A 15,823-nucleotide genomic window follows, 5' to 3' on the forward strand; every position below is an offset into this window, starting at 1 on the left:
GGCAGAACAATGCTGCAAGAAATATGAAGACTGATGGTGTGTGAAGTATGCGGTCACCTCAGACCCAGATATCGTATCATGTTATATGGATATTACATGTCAAACCAAAACATTACAGAATCAAACACTCCCTTGTGGCTATGCGTCTATGGCGCTCACCACTTTCCATATGGTTAAATGTACACTTTTGAGAAAATGATCAACCACTACTGACCTATAATATTTTATGAATGCTTAAAGCACTCTATGTTCATAGATGTAAGCACTCATATATTTTCATAATGCCTTATAACAATAATCATAACACATTGTAAATCATTTCTTATAGACATCATAGAAAGTGCAGCCAATACGTCTCCTTATATTTTCCCCCCACTGTTACATTTGAAGTGTGTATTGTAAATTTGCAGCAACGATTCAAGTGCATTCATAATAACCGGAAAAGTGAACCGCTCTCGAAACAAAGCGGCATCAGTCACCTGCTGTGTGATGTCCTTGGCAATCACAGTGTGCCTCGTCAATCTTTGTCATCAATATGGCAACCGCAGTGTGAACATGAACAACCTGATAGTCGTCGTCAACATGTGCACATAGATAATAAGATTCTGCAAGCAAAAGCCAACTGTGTATCATCTCACACATTACAGCACGTACACTTAGGATACGTGTCGGCCGTGTCCCTACTGGGTCAAGGTGTTGGACAAGGGGCTCCAAAGACTTTCTTAGTTTTGCAGGACACATGTCATGTGCACACACACGCACACACACACACACACACACACACACGCACACACGCACACACTGCAGGACAGAAGGATCAGTCATGGACTCCCCGGAGCATGTCTGTGTTGTAGCGAATGCATTGCGACAGGGAACCTGACTCACCACTGCACCCCGAGGGAGCTCGGCATCAGCGGCGAGCCTCCGCAGCCAACCGCTCACAGCACCGACTCTCCTTTTGGAGAGGAAACAGCACCCGATGCACAGTCATCCTACGACTGTCAGCGTCAATTACGGTGACTTTTTCAAATCGTCTTTTATGCTTCAATCCATCTTGCCGAACTGGAGGTGAATTGTCATCATCGGTTATGGTCTCAGGGGTCAGAGTGAAAGTGCTCCACATAATATCAGGTTTCTTTGATGGCAGTGAGTAGAAGTGGGAATATTGAGTTACTCTGGGTTTACATTAATAATTGGTGTTCCTCTGTGGCCTAATGTCAGATGAAACAATTAACAGTGTTTGTTGGGCCCATCCTGTCAGTTGCGTGACACACGTGCCAAATGTAATAGGATCAGTTGTGCGTGTTAGACCAGCGATGTTCTCTGTGGCTTTTCCTTCTCTGTCCTGTGGGAGCCAGCGACTCCCGAGAGAAGTTATTTCAAAGGCATGCCAGTTTCAAAGGCATTTTGTAAATCTGTTACGTTGTGAAATGCAGATCATCCCCCGCCTCACATTCGGAAACTTTACATATTGACTTATTAAGTTTGAAACCAGAAAGTTTCCATGTGACATTTCTGTGTCACAAGGAAACATCTCTGGAGGCCCTGTGAACTAAAACATCAATATTTGTACATTAAAATAATAGATTTTGTGTACATTATCATTGACAGGAATAAAGCTGGGCTTGATTTGATGGATTTTGACTGGGTTGATTAAGTGAAAAGACTTTCTTGAAACAACTGAGTAAAACCAGATAAGACTTGTGTATATCGCATTACTGGTATAAATCGATTCAACCTAATTTCCACATTTGGCTCAGTTTACTCAACTGAATGAGGTGTTGCCCTCCTTAGACTCTGCTACCCGCAATAGAAATAGATCAAAAGCATTCTCTTAATCCTTGTGGATAGATGAAAGAAACCATTCGTTAAAAAAGATTGTATAGGAAAGCTGACAGTAACTGGGGAAAAAGTACAAAGCATTATCACCACTACATAAAAGACTTACTAATAAAAAAACAGCCACATATTTGTCAGAAACAATATAGACAGTGAAGACATGACAAACGTCTCTTCCCCTTGTTTATACACAGACACAACGGTGGACCCGGCTTCATTTCAGCCTTTCCTTTCTTTTCCTTTCCTTTCCTTTCCTGAAGTGTCATCTTGATGTTGATACTCTGAGTCTCTATTCACAAAATAATTATTGTAATGTATATTGGCATTGTTGAATAAAACTCTATTGATATTAAATAAATTGTATTACCAAGGCATGGAAATGAGATGAAACAGCTGTCACCAAGACTCATGACACACCAATGGCTGCCTGTCGCTCTCACTCTTTCTACAAAGACTGCACGTAATTAACTATAAGTCAAGCCTCTCTCTAATAGGCATTCTTCGTAAAGTCACAGGTGTAATAATCTGTGTGGCCTCATGAATGATAGAGAAGGTAGTTAACACCTTCAAAACCTTCCAAATAAGATATCGAAGATACTTCTGCACCATCAGGCTCATCTTTCTGCCTCTCTACCAGCAGGTGCTTAGTGGAAGAATTCTGCAAAGATTCTGATCTTTGACCCTTTCCTGAATACAACCTTGAGTATATGGTACAATCTACGTCACACTTTCATAATCTCAGCTATTGTCAGGGCCACGATGCATCGCTTCACTACTCTATATGCTACTACAGAAATATAAAACTATCCGTTACATTTACAGGAAATAAATGGGTAAACATCTGTTGCAATACAAAGTTCCTGTCACATGATTTCTACACTAGGTTCATTCAAATGACCAGAATATATTGGATGCCCTCTTCAATGTGTTACGCTTAAAAGTGACTCCAGTGATGACATCTACATTAACCCACGTCCTGTGGTATTCTCCCAGAGTACCGGACTTTTGGACATCAGTTCATGATTGTATGAAGAGAATTTAGCTTTTTGCATTTACTTATTTCAGTCGGGGGATCCAGCACCCTGAAAGACACAATTCCTTCTATCGACACTTTGTTGGTACAGACCCTTATTATGTTGGCCAGGAGACCGCTCCTCCAACAATGGAAGTCAGACATAATCTCCTAGCCATATGAGCGGATACTCTTCTCACTGCTGGACAGGAGAGAAAGATAACATTTGAAATGGGCAAGATTTATTCTCTACATTAATGGCCTTTAAAACCCCTGGCTTAAACCCCTTTCATGCACACACACACACACAAACTTTCTTGCGCTACATGTTTGAAATGTTGTGTGAAATACATTTGAATATGTATGTTTGCTTCTTTTCAACTAATGTGTGCGTCCTCTGTTTTATATATTGTCCTTTACTCCTTGTTTTATAAAAATCAATACAATCTCAATCGGCAAAAAAAAAAAAACCTTCTCTCTAATCAATCAGTTTGTCAGGCAAAAGACACTATGAAACATGTTTTTTCATAATTATCTCAAACATGTTACAGTAACAACAAGAGTAGATTACAAAATGGAAATTTTCCATCAACCTGTCACATTTCTCTCTCTCTCTCTCTCTTTCACTTTCAATTTCCACACCCTTTCTTTCCTTCATCTGTGATCTTTTAAGCACACAAGTCACTTGTTTTTCTACTGCAGTTAGCATTTTCTTTAATTCCACTATCATCCTCCTCTTTCTCACGCTCACTTGTTTCTTTCTTTACCTCTTCTACTTTGTCTTCCACTCAGCGACTCCCCTTTCCTTGCGTTCTATCTTCGCTCATTGCATCTTCACATTGCACAGTTCTCCCCTCATCTCTCTTCTGTTCTCGCGGTCAATGGCGAACTGGATTCACAGCCTTAATTACACCCCAGAGGAGCCTGCTCCTCATTTCTCCTCCTTCTCTTATCACTGCACCCTCATCCTCTTTGCTTTGTTCTTCTTCACTCCCGCCCTCCTCGGCCTGCTTTTTTTGCACAATCACTCTCTCTCTTCGCTTTCAGTCTCTTGACTTGTCACTGAAGCATGCATTTGGTGCATTTGCACCCCTCTTGCTCATACTGTAGCTTTAACTATTTGCTTGAGGTCACGATTATATTATTCAGCCCACTCAGTCTATCCATCTCCCCAACCTTGTTATAAAAAGATCCACCATGAATATGCAGTCAGATCTTCATGTCAGGAATAAACCCTCTTCATGTTTGACAAGAATCTTTATTTTGTTGTCTCACAGTGACAATGTTTCGATTCCCGAAGGAACATTTTCTTTAGTGCTTCCCTTCGATAGAGAGATCAAAGTTCATAATCGGCTCAATAACACGTAACGCAAAGCACATGTTTGCTGTCATGTGGGTGTGAGCTGGCAAGGCAGCTGAAGACCTGTCCTCCTCACACCACTGTCCTGCCAAAGTCATCTACCGATTACCGTTTATAAACGATTCATAATCCAAAACCGGGTAAGATGATGCCCAAAAGACTGAGTGTGAAACTGAATATATAGTTGTATGTTAGGCTGTTGAAATCCCTTTATGATGTTATATTTGCCAAATGTTATATTACGACTGTGTTTTGTTTTCTGGTTTTCAACGCTGAGATTCCTTTTGAACAATATGTCATTAATTGGGCAAGACTTGTGATTGATGTGTTTTTAATTAGTCATATGCAGTGCCTATTACTCTGTTCTTCCAGGGCATGTCAACTTCAAGGTAACAACATGAATGGTGTGTTGAGAATTCATTATTTTAAGTTGGTGCTGTGATGAACTGAGGCTGCAGCACTCCCGATGCTAATCAGACTATTGTCAGTTGTCGTTTATAGCTTCCATGGCACCGGTCATAAATTCCTCTTTAATAGCCGCAATCTATTCAGAAGCTGTCAGATCACTAAGCTTATTCTTTTTTTAAATTGGATTATCACCGATCAATAACTGTGTTATATCTGTGACTTTAAACCTGAAGAAACATAAAAATATGATTTTTAAAAACCAACAAGTGGAACTTTAGTTAGATGAAATATCATTTGTTCCATGCATTTGCACAGCAGACCTGGGTTCAGGTTAGATGTTCGCGGTTTCAGATAATTCAGACTTGTGAGTTTGTTAACAGAGGCTTGCCTGCCAACTAATGTCCAGCCTTAGCTGCCCCCGCTGGCCAACAATCTGCTTTTATGGCACCATGACCTGTTTTGTCCTGTGCAGAGTGTCAGCATCCTGAAAGTGGGACCACCAGCAAAGAATGTATATATATATATTATAGTATTCTTAGTTGTTGACCATGCTATTCAAGTTTAGCTTTGCACAGATCACAATGAACTACTATTACTGCATATCACCTTAATTGGTAGCGCATTACAGTAAGAATGTTAGAAACAACAGATAATGAATGAATCGTTGACAAGTATTTCCTGAATAACTCTGATTCGATGACTATAAAGTAGATAATGATGAGTTAGAGAACAGACCGGGAGATAATACTGAATCATCAGTGTAATTTACATTGTAAGTGTTGACACACTTACACACAGCCTAACATGTTCAGATGTTTTATTAATTTCCACTCTGGCTCATGTATTGTTTCTGAAACAAGTATCATGCAACCTAAAGCTTTTTCCTTCTTCATGTACAGAAAACCAATTTCCAATATTGTAATCCAGAATATTAACAAGCATGAAACCGACCGACTTTAAAAGTCCTTTTGCTCCTGCCACAAGACAAATTAAACTTAACTCCTCTTCCATCTTTATAAAGTACATTTCTACACTTTATCAGAGAATCACAAGGGCAACGAAGCAGACTTGATATATGCTAAACGTTACACGGGGATCTAGAACTGGCATGCAGAAAAATGAATGTTCTGGGCATGAATTGTGGCATTATTCATATCCATGTCTTGCTGCGTCAGCACTCCTATTAAAATTGAAGCTAGCCAGTGAAAGACAGCCTTAAATTTCATTACTTCATAGCTGGTACCAGCCCCTCACCAGGGTGTTGACTCATGGTGAAAATAGATAAATCAAAGATTGTGTGTGTGTGCGTGTGTGTGTGTGTATGTGTGTGTGTGTATGTGTGTGTGTGTGTGTGTGTGTGTGTGTGTGTGTGTGTGTGTGTGTGTGTGTGTGTGTGTGTGCGCCTTCTGGTTCTCGCTGTGCACCATTCACATTCTTTGTGTGCAGCAGGGAGGCGAGCCAGCGGAGCGTAGCATTGCTCTACCCTGCTTGTTATCAGGTGGAGAAGAGGAGAGAAAGCAGGCAGACGGGTCTGGTGAGAAGGAGGAGAGCGAATGAGGGAGAAAGGCACGGATGACCGGAGAGACAGAAAGGGAAAGGATGGGGTCAACGGGCCTGTACAAACAACTGGCAGAGAGATGAGAGGCAGACACAGTGGCACTTGAATCTGTGCTGAGAGCTTATGAGAGACACTATGAGAGGATTGGCATCGATGAAGATGAAGAGAAATGTGAGGAAGAGGAGGGAAGGAAAAACATTAGATGAGTTACAGGAGATTCAGTATCGGAAAAGAACAGTGACAGCTATGTTATTAACTTCCGGAAATATGAATTGGCACAAACACTGACAAACACACCAAGCTGCACAGCACAGATAGCTATAAGTTACTTAAAGTTACAGATTAGAATAGAATATACAAATAATGGCACACACCAGAAAGCAGGACTATAATTTAAAAAAGCCTGTTATTAATCAAATGGAAAGATGCACACATACTCAGGAAACACCAATATTGTGGGTTGGGAAAAGCGGGTACATTTGAGGTACAAATTGCACTAAAATATAAAGGACAAATGTCTCACAAAAGGTCCTTTTAGAGATTTTGAGGAAAAGTTCATGTGGAGGACAAATTATTTGAATGTTCAACAGCCCTGAACTGCCAAGAGACAAGAGGCTGAACTGTGAGAAAGCAGAACAGGTCAAACGTCTGCAGTCATCAGATCGCTGTATATTCTTGTGTCGTATATCTTTACTGTCCACCGTCAGCAAACAGTCAGGGGGGTCACATGTGCTTCGAGTGACCAGAGTGCATGTGTCATCTCATGATACACATACAATGTTTCCCGTTTCTTTAACACAAACACACACACATAAAGCGTAAATGCACACACACACACAAATGTCAGCACATATCAAAGGGAAGAAGAAGAGTATTTGTGTGTCCCTGATGTTCTAATCCCTTTGGCTCCATGTTTGTAAAGTGCTTACAAGGAAACGGGATAACAAGGAACACGCTCAGCCACAAATGTGATCAGGGCCATGTAAGCCTTTAAGGCTACATCCACACTACTACGTTTTCGTTTTGAAACGCATAATCTTTTGCTTAGTTTATGCCTCACGTCCACACTAGGCCGGAGTTTTAAACCACCTGACACAAAGGAGTTTGAAGACTCTACCGGTGCCGGGGGGGTGCCTTTGAAAACAGGCCTGTGCGGACAGGCACAACCGGAGACCTTTGAAAACGATGACGTGTTTGCTACTTGATTGAGTCTCATTAGTTATGACATGTCCTTCCCTGAGTCGTCGCAGCCTTGATTAATAAGCCTTGCATTGGTTAAATCAACGTGTCAAGGAGGCAAGCTGACTAGCTTGTCCAGCCAAGGTGGGCCCCTCTCTTGATCAAATTCAACAAATGTGTATTTCACAAGTATCGTCTTCATCCGGTGAGAGTTTCCGTGTTTGTTTGTGTATAGAAATGTAGGGTTGCATACGTGGCTGCACGTGTCTCTGTGTGTAACTGTATGTGTGTGTGTGTGTGTGTGTGCCGCATGCTAAACTTATTTATTAAAACACAGACTTTTAATATTTGATTTCCTGTGCTAAAGCTTCAAGGATGACTGAGGTGAAAGGAGTATCTTAAATATTTGATCAAACCCAGGTAGCACATGCTGTTTGAAAAACCGAGCAGAAAGTCAAAACATGAAACCATGCTGCTTTTCTACACTGCACTTCAAATGATGTTATGATTTCATATTAGCACCCTGCCAGGCTTTGAATTGATTTTATAGCCAAAGCCAGTGGTGATTTTCTCGGGCGAAAATGCGCAACAATGATTACATTCACACCATGAGCATCGGTGATCGCTGTTAGCTCTTGAGTTGGGGAAACTAATTATATTCACCTTGTGTAATGCAGGTGATGAGAAGAGGGTTCGCCAACTGAGTAAGCAGGGAAAGTATCTGAATCCTGTGCTTATAATCGAGCTCATAACAAACATTGCAACTGAAACAATTAGGGAATAAATGTAGCTCATGCTCACATGCGGTATCAAGCTGATGACCAGCTGATGACCAGCATTCAGTCTACTCGATGGTACAGATGAGAGGCTTCACGGACATGTGCACCACAATATGCACTTAATCACATTCATGAACGCTTGCATCAGGAGAGTGAATAAATTAAACCCTTCAGCATTCAAGTTAGCATGCACAGAACAACTGAAAGCTGAGAGCAACATCTCTGCTCCACTTGTCGCTCTTCTGGTATTCTCTGCATTTGAAGTGTTTATATAAGAAAGCAACAATACACACAGGGAGAGTCACTTCATTCTCTGCCCAGGTAGTACACATGGACACATACACGCACACACACACACACACACACACACACACACACACACACACACACACACACACACACACACACACACACACACACAACTCCTAAAGAGAAAGGATGGCTGGAAGCGGAAGGAGAATGAAGGAGGTGTTGTGGTTTGAGTGATTGCATAACATCATGAATACATGAAGACTGTATTATTTTATATTTTGTCTCCTCACGCTCCATCGCCACCTTCTTCTGCCTCCTCGTCTTCCTGTGATTTACATGTGAATGGAAGTCATCTGCTCACAGGAAGTGTGTGCATGTGTGCTGCGGGGGATATTTGGAGGGCGACGTGTGCAGCTGTACACACATGCCCTCGAGCACATGTGTGTGTTTGCACATATTTGTGGCAGGGAATGTGTCTGTGTAAACCAGACACAGGTATACTTGTGTCTGTCTATCTGGGTTTTCCGCCTACAGTACATATGGAGTTCGGTTCAGATACCCACACATTTTAATGAAGTCTCTTGGGGACATTTCAGGCGGTAGTTGCATCAAAATAGTAGCCAGCCTTTAACCGTATCTCTTCTGGTTTGTTAGTGATTAGTGATCAGTGTTGATATTCTTAATACATGGCTGTGATCTATGAACTGCTGTTTGTGCTTTGTAGTTAAACAGACTGTGGAGGGTGTGTGTGATCTCTAATCCAGAAGCAGGAGGTTGAGTGTCCTTTTCACTTGAGTCCTTGATCTTTCTCCTACACTCCCACTCCTTCCTACTTATATATGCACATGACCGTGACCTCTTGTACTCTATGTAGGAAGCGACATCACACAGGTGATGTTGCTTGCATACTCTTCGTCTCTTGAGTCACAATCCGAAATACCCCCATGCCCATATATCCTGCTTCCACACAGTCACACTTACTTTATTTTCTTTTTTTAAATATACATGCACAAACCCCACAGCATTTATCAGCAGCCAGAGTGTTGACAGAATGTAAACAGCACTCTCTCTATAGACCGATGTTTATCAGGGCTACAGGGACACCATTCATTGCCATTATCGGTGATTACTATCACTGAGTTCTCCTCCTGCTCCTGATTTTCATCTGCGCTAACAGGCCAAAAGATCTCTATCAGTACCTACTGCTAAAGGTAGGAACAATCATATTCCCATCCTTTATCATTGTCTATTAATTAGACAATTAGTTGCAGTAGAGATGTGAGGTGGATTGGGTGGTTGACGTTGCTTTTGAAACGGGAAAACATTGTCTCTGTCAGAAGTTGGCTGTTTAGCTGTGGACTGCACAACCTTTTTGCACACGTTGTTGCCATTAGCAACTAGGTTATTTCACAGTAAAAGTGCATATACAATACAGAAATACAGGAAACCGTTAGTGTATTAATGCAAGTCAAGCCTTAGTGTTGTGCACCAAACCTTGAACTCTACTCCAGTCATCAGATACATATAGGTACATACATGAAATCTGTTTACTATAAGAATGTATGAGGAGGAATTTGTGGTGCAGTGTCTCAGACGAGGACCCTTCGACATGTAGACAGTCGGAGCCGGGGATCAAACATTTTGATTAGAAGACTACCCGCTCTAGCCCCTGAGCCACAGCCGCCCCAGAGTAGCCTGAGCGTACAGAGACAGGGAAATGACTGTTTCATGGATTGGAGTTCCATTCATACATTGTCATATTCATGTAATGTGTTTATGTAACTCTGTAACTGTTCATTCTGTACACATGACATCTATTGCATCTGTCCATCCGGGGAGAGGGATCCTCCTCTGTTGCTCTCCAGAAGGTTTCTTCCCTTTTTTCCCTGTGAAAGGTTATTTTTGGGGAGTTTTTCCTGATCCGATGTGAGGTCCTGGGACACTGATGTCGTATGTGTACAGATTGTAAAGCCCTCTGAGGCAAATTTGTAATTTGTGATATTGGGCTATACAAAATAAACTGAATTGAATTGAATTGAACCACAGAATCCAAAGAAGCTTGTCTTGACTTCTGGCCTATATCACACATGAATAACTTTTAGAGAAGGACATGGATATTCATGCTTGTTCGTGAAATGCTCCCTCTTGCACCTCACAATATTGCATGTATGTAACTCAAAGAATAAAACATGGGCTCCTTTTGTCATTTTTAAGCATGAATGTGTTCACAAATCTCAAGTCAATAAATATTCTTGTTTGATGTTTGGTGCAACCAGTCATCTCAGAGGGGCTCAGGTAGAAAAGGCGGGTCGTGAGGAGAAAGCAACAAATAAACCAGATTGAGGTTAAAAAGGTTAAAAAGTGTTTGCATGTGTAGACAGGTGAAGAATCATAAATTACACTATAATATGTTAGTATTTCCGTCTATTTACAAATAAGATACATAACTGACACTAACCAAAAATCATCATGTATATCATTTTTGTTGAGACACCAGCAGCAACAACACGATGACAAAAGACCATCTGTTGGTTCCAGCTGCATTACCACACAGTAAGATGTGCATTAAGAAATCTAACATATAACCACTCTATTGACCGATAATCTTTGTCTTACATTTTTATGATCCTCCTGCTCTTTACCATCGAGGCTTCAAATCAAGCTTGCTTTACCAACTGCAGGATTATTATAGCCATTATTGTAGAGGCATAGGAGCCCATGTGTGCTCATTATTCTTATTCTTATTATAAGTGTGATATAAGTAAGCATATGGCTAGAGGGCACACTGCTCTTTCATCCTCTTAGGCAGCCCTTAGTGACAAATATAAACCACAAAGATGTGCACACACACACATACATACACACACAGACAGATCTTTAGACATATGTCATAAGCTCCATTCCTCTGAGACCTTTACAGTACCCTGAGTCTGTTCCTCTCTCTTCCTTTTTCTCTCTAACAAAGACCAATGGGAGAGATATAAGGACATGCTATAGTGTGGACCATTACAATCCATCTCAATAAATGATTTCATTAGCATATTTATCAACTTATTGTGGTTTCAGTTAGATCAAGATTTTCCTTTTTTCAGGCCAACAGGGTCAACCGAACCTGCATACAGTTATTGTTGTGTAGTGTTGGGCCTTGTCAGTTTTCACAAGCATATACACAAACACAAAATCAGCACAAAGATTAGGTTGAACTGGGAGTGATGATGATACACTTTGTGTGGCCTTACATATAACGACATATAAGCTGGATATTGGCAACAAGTGTGGCTGAGTGTGGCAGCCGTAGTGAACCGTGGAGCAGGAGCTCACGGTTCATGAAAGGAACAGTAGTAAAACAAGCTGTAAAATAAAACCACTGCTTTCAGGGGAAATATCACAATATGAGTGTTGAGTATGAGATGAAAATGAAAATGGGAAAACGTATTTCTCTAACACAAAAGTTACGTTGAGGCCATGACGCCAATATCACACAGTAATGATTGTGGGCTGTGTGGCAGACAAATCCCTGAAGCCAATATACAATATTACCTTCCGCCAGAATCCTGCTTTGCAATGAGCCGAAAGGAACTCCCCCATCCCAAAACAGCAGCGACTGGGGAGGTATACCACAAAACCAGTTCAGCTTAACCATAACAGTTATACTCAAACACAAGTTCTTATTACATTCTCAATTCACTGCTTCATAAATGTACAGCATGAAAACACCATAATGCTAAGCAGCAGCATACAAGAATACGCTCAGCCACAACAAGAAGTAAGTCACAATTATTGAGGAACAGTGAATCCCAAAAGTGACGAACCTTCTAGTTTGTAATGGATTGTGATCGGCACTATTTTTACATATCTGTCAGCTGTGAGTTAATCTGGCAAGGATTCAAGCACACTCACACACACACACACACACACACACACACACACACACACACACACACACACACACACAAAGACACAAAGACTTACTTCGCCATAATGGCCACAGCAGATGGACAGAATTAAATGACATAATTGGTGTGCGAACAGCATTGCAGAAGATATTTACTATAGTCGGCTGAAATGTCTGATCCCTGTGATAGGGTCTGGCTGGAGCTCAATGGGAGGGTGGGGGGGGGTATTTTGTCTTTCAATTTGTAAAATTGGCAGAACAAGAACCACGGCTCCTGTCAAAATGTCCTTCAGCAAGATATAAGAACCCGAAGTTGCTCCCCAGGCACTCGGTCATATTTCATGTATGTACTGTACATGTATCTATATGGTAACATTAGATACATTTTGGTTCTGTTGTATTATTGCATAATATAGATTTGCTTTTATGGCACTAGCCCGGTGTTTATTGCATGATGCATTAATGCAAGTCCTTTTTATGCGGCAGTGAAAGTAGCATCTGTAATTTCTTCTGTGGCTTTATGATTACTATCGCTCCCTCTTTGGCAGAGCATTTATATCTCACATTGTAAACCCAGCTCCTGCTTCCCTCCCCTTTATTCCCATATTCATGTATGTGTTTCCCTCTGGACCTTTACATCTCTCACCCCCGTTACGTCACATCAACCCCAGAGTGTGTAAATGTGTTTGGATGCTTAATGCAGCATTTCTCAGATGACTTGACCTCAGTAAATGATAAACCAAGCTTAAACAGTGAGGATGGGACTTGTATATGTGCATTAAATATGTCATGATATTCAAGAGACTTGTATGATGTTACTTTCTTCCTCATGTTTTCCATGACCCAGGAGTAAGAAACAGCAAATATTTTTCCACCCATATAGATCTTGTTCTTGACAAATTGGTAACAGAAAAACATGTTTGCCCTTCTTTTTCTTTGCCTCATGCACATGCACTACCCCACATAGAGTATAGATTTAACAACACAGAATCATAAATTCAAAGAGCAGCCACTCCCATCACAACACCCAAGAGAAATCAGTTGCCAGTGCGATGCGTAGCCTCAGAGCCCCTGCCCTTTACCTCCAATCCTCCTCATCACAGGAGAGATCCTCTGAGACTGGGGGAACAGCTGCGTGAGCGCCCCGTGATCCAGCTCAGGAGACCGGGCCTGACTTAGCCTCGCCTTATATGCATGAATTATGTTTAAATGATCCCACAGGCCGAGGCAACGTCATGCAGGTTGCTCAAACATGTGCGCTCTGTGTTGTGTCTATGGGGAGGGGGGGGGGGGGGGGGGGGGGGGGGGGCTACCATGAATCCCCCCCAACCCCCCCCATTGTGATTTTATTATGATGAATGCTGTAAAAACACAGCACATACTACACAGTAAAGAGAACGCATGCATACACATACATGAATACACATGAGCGGCATCGATTAATGTCTGCATTCAAGCTCCTCTTCACATGCATCAACGCATGCTTGCACGCATGCGCACATGTGGGCACAGACACGTTTACATTTACAATATGATGTACTCAAATATGGCCCACGTATACGGGGTTAATTGCAAACTGACCGACGTAATGCAACAGCGCCATCTTCTGTCCCGACGGGAAGCTGCAGGACTGCAGCAAATTGACTTTGTGTGAACAAGTGGTCCTCTCTGTTGCTTTTCTTCTCTCATCTCTCCGATGGTGAACTGCTGATTCACCTGGATCCATCGTCTCTTTTTATCTGAGCCAATGAGCCTGTCAATAACGCGTGTGCATCTGTGCGTGCAGGCTTTTGTGCTGACTAAAAACCCACCCACATGTGTGTGTTCAGGAACAGCACATCAGAAGAATGCTTCCTTCGGCCCATGTCTTCTCTCCTTTTCAAATCGGTTTTCCATTGATGTCTCGTCATTCCTGCACCTTACACTTGCACTTTATTTTCATGTGGTTCAGACACACACACACACACACATTTGTTTTCACTAACACTTCCCTTATCGCTTCTTTATTTTTCTCCATCCCTCTTCCACGTATCCTCCCTCCCCCGCCCCCTCTTCTTTTCTCGAGCTCTGTCTGTCTCCTCATTCCTCCCTTGGCTCACCCGCCTTCTCTCTCCCTCTCTCCCTCTCTCTCTCTCTGACGCCATAGCAACCGCAGTGTAAGATCCAGGGCTTGCTAAACCGTGCCCATCATTCTATCAAACATGACGAAGACAGTCGGACAGATGAGCCCCAGAGGAGATGTAAAGGGTAAAGAGGTGGCAGAAAGTGACTGAACCACACCCGCGTTGCTGGAACATTTAGGGTGAATAGACTATTGGGGGCTATTTGGCCGGCAAGCTGTGGGCAAGGTCTGCTTTAGGCGGCAGCATTTCTAATGATGTGACTCACTCTGGCATGGTGCAGCAAACTGTGTATGCAAGCAATGCAAAAGGGTGAGAAAGAGCAGAACCGCGTCATGCTGATGTTCCACAGGGCAAAGGCAGAGGGGAAGGGGGTGAGAGCGAGGAGAGAGATCGAAAGAAGGGCATGCAAGGCGAAAGAGGTTTTAGAGAAAAGGACATCACTGTATATGTGTGTCAGTCAAAAGTCGACTGCAGAATGCAAAAACTGAAGGATGAACTGTTGCGTAAGAGCAATAAGTAAACATACTTAGACACAAAGTGTTTTTAATTTTTAAAGATTATCGACCCCTCTGTCAGGAGGCTATGCAACATGTGTTTTCTCTCTCACACACACACACACTATACTTATTCTTTAGAAATAAAAAATGTGTCAAGCATTAAAGAAGAATAGCTGATCCTTTGGTTCTTATGCCCTTGGTCTAACTTCCAGTAACTAACGTGAGATAATAATAATAATAATAATAATAATAGTTTATTTATACAGTGCTTAGACTCTCAAATACGCTTTACATATAGGCAAGCAGAACAAAACTAAATAGAAAGACAAGGAGCAAACTAAACAAACAAACCAAGATAAAAGGGTTTTGTTCCCTGAGGCCAATTTGCAGGAGCATACCAGACTAATATGCATGTATATATATATATATATATATATATATATATATATATATATATATATATATATATATATATATATATATATATATATATATATATTATCTTACGCATGTGCTTGTGGGTGATAATGTGGGTGGAGGTGAAAGATGGAGGCTTGTGAGAGCTGCAATAATGGAATTTACAGTATGCTGTTAGGTCTTATTTCCAATGGTTGAGCTATAATGAATGTGAAAATGTGGAATAGCTTGTGCATTCATTGCACAAGAGACATCTTGTGGAGCAATCGTGTAAAAGCATTATGCTTCAACAATCAATGAAACACTTTGAGAGGGAATTCAAGGTTTGTCTCTAAAGGGAAATAATGAATAGGATGAATAATGGTCTCCATTATGATCACCAAAGATTCAAAGATGCTTCTATTGAATTTGTCCACATCTGTCAGTTTACATAAACAACATTATTTTTATATTTCAATATGACAATCCGTTTTTTAAGGATATAGTCAACCCAAGTTTCAAGTT

Source organism: Cyclopterus lumpus, chromosome 8 (genome assembly GCF_009769545.1).
Source record: "Cyclopterus lumpus isolate fCycLum1 chromosome 8, fCycLum1.pri, whole genome shotgun sequence".
NCBI lineage: Eukaryota > Metazoa > Chordata > Actinopteri > Perciformes > Cyclopteridae > Cyclopterus > Cyclopterus lumpus.